Below are 2,592 nucleotides of genomic sequence, written 5' to 3'. Positions count from 1 at the left end.
CTGTGGTGACGGTGTGAGCTGTGCTGTGGTGGCGGTGGTGGTGGTGTGAGCCGCGCTGTGGTGACGGTGTGAGCTGTGCTGTGGTGGCGGTGGTGGTGGTGTGAGCCGCGCTGTGGTGACGGTGTGAGCTGTGCTGTGGTGGCGGTGGTGGTGGTGTGAGCCGCGCTGTGGTGGCGGTGGTGGTGTGAGCCGCGCTGTGGTGGCGGTGGTGGTGTGAGCCGCGCTGTGGTGGCGGTGGTGGTGATGGTGTGAAGCGCGCAGTGGTGGAGGTGGTGATGGTGTGAAGCGCGCTGTGGTGGAGGTGGTGGTGATGGTGTGAAGCGCGCTGTGGTGGAGGTGGTGGTGGTAGTGTGAGACAGCTTTGGTGGTCGTTGAGTACAGTACACTGTACTCACTCATTCCCATGGGGTGCATTTAATGTGACTTCCCTTCTGCCTGGTTCTTGCAATATGTACTTACTATTTGTGCCTGCAGGATCGAGCAGTTAGCTTTTGGATCCCACCTCTCTAGCCATCGGTTGTCCACCGGACACGTCTCGACGTAAGCACCTAGGGCTCCGTTACTGCCCTTAAGGCCCCCCTATACTACAACAGCCCGGATTAATCCGACGCCCGGCGGGTTATAGGGCTGGTAGGCCGAGCGGGTGGTGACAGCAATGTGGATAAATTTTTACCTTTTCCGGTTATATCATCGGGCAGAAAGATGGTGTCCGGCTTGGCCGAGAGGTGCCAAGGGGTCGGCAGGAGTTGTCTATTGGTGTCCTCTGGACAAACTGAGCATCTGCCCCTTTGCAAGTCGCTGAAAATTCGTTGATGCGTTTTTACCCGACTCTGTTTGAAATTTCATCACTAGGAAAAAGAATTTCGTTCGAGTTCAAAGAACGCTTGACGCTTCTATCAGCTGGGTTTTCGGTAGATGGACTTCTGGTTGACTCCTATGTTAGGCAGGATTGTGGGGGGTGGGGGGAGCTCGCTTCATGCAGGTCGGCGTTCAATTCCCGACTGTCCAAGTGGTTGGGCACCATTCCTTCCCTCCCCGTCCCATCCCAAATCCTCATCCTGATCCCTTCCCAGTGCTATATAGTCGTAATGGCTTGGCGCTTTCCCGACAATTCCCTTCCCCTTCCCTTCCCTGATATAGCACTGTGTTGCCAAACCTTGGTCCAGTGCATGGTTACCAACCGCAAAGCCAAATTATTTCCCTCCTGACAAGCGATGTATAATCACAAGGTTTTGTATCATTTGCCCTTAAACAAGTGAACGGTTGGGTACATACGTCGCCGTGGTCGCCCTATATCAACAGCGGGCCCGTGGTCGCCCTAGTACGCTGAGCTGTGATGGGGAATCAGAGAAAAGGTAGAGTAGCAGTAAAGTAAATACCTTTATGTGTTGCGAACTTCAACAAGCTGGTCAACCCGTCCTCAGACTATGCTCATCCAAGCTGCCACCGTCTACTGATAACCCGTCCTCATGCTGCTGCCGATAACTTATTATTATTAACATCTTTATTGACAAAATTAATTACAATTTTGCCTAATCTGAGGATTTTGATAGTCTTATTAAGGTGAGGATAATGCTAGTATTCACTGTCACGCAGGACAGAGGGTCATACATAAGACAATAGGTCTAAACTGTAGGCTGAAGCACATAAGACATTGTATGGTTGTGCTGGCAATTATTAGAATGTGTAGTGTGCGGTTGAAGCACTTAGAGCAACCCGTCCTCGACTCAAGTCCATTACATCCAGCGGTCGACCCCACAGACGCATTCATAAATTTTAACGTGCTGTTCATTCAAAACTGGAATTTTCTCAAATATGAATTAATATTATATTGTATTTAGCATATTGTGCGTATAGGTTAGGTTAGGTGTTTAGGTTCTGTTGGCGATTATTTGTATTTGTAGTACGTGGGTCAAGCATTTATAGCGTTGTGGTTCGAACAAAATTCGTCAGTGAAGCACTTGCTCCGGAAGTGTTCGAACGAATCAGTCGTGAGTCGTGTGTAAATCGTTTTTTATTCATAAACAGGGGGTTTGGCGGGTGCATGGAATCACTTTTGGGTCTTTATTTGGAGGACGGGCTGTCAGTGGGGTCAACCGCTGGATGTAATAAACTCAACCCATCCTCGACTCAAGTCCATTACATTCAGCGGTCGACCCCACAGACGCATTAATATATTTTAACATGCTGTTCATTCAAAACGGGAATTTTCTCAAGTATAAATTAATATTATGATATATTGGCATATTGTGTATATATAGGCATAGGTTAGGTTAGGTTAGGTGTTTAGGTTCTGTTGGCGATTATTTGTATTTGTAGTACGTGAGTGAAGCATTTATAGCGTTGTGATTCGAACAAAATTCGTCAGTGAAGCACTTGTTCCGGATATGTTCGAATGTCAGCAGTTGTGAGTCGTGTGTAAACCGCTTTTCATTCATTAACAGGGGGTTTGGCGGGTGCATGGAATCACTTTTGGATCTTTGTTTGGAGGACGGGCTGGAGTATACGACGGGTTGTCGAACCACAACGCTGTAAATGCTTCACCCACGTACTACAAATACAAATAATCGCCAATGGAAACTAAACACCTAA

This window comes from Procambarus clarkii, chromosome 29 (assembly GCF_040958095.1).
Source record: "Procambarus clarkii isolate CNS0578487 chromosome 29, FALCON_Pclarkii_2.0, whole genome shotgun sequence".
NCBI lineage: Eukaryota > Metazoa > Arthropoda > Malacostraca > Decapoda > Cambaridae > Procambarus > Procambarus clarkii.
Note: the sequence above shows the minus strand (reverse complement) of the source record.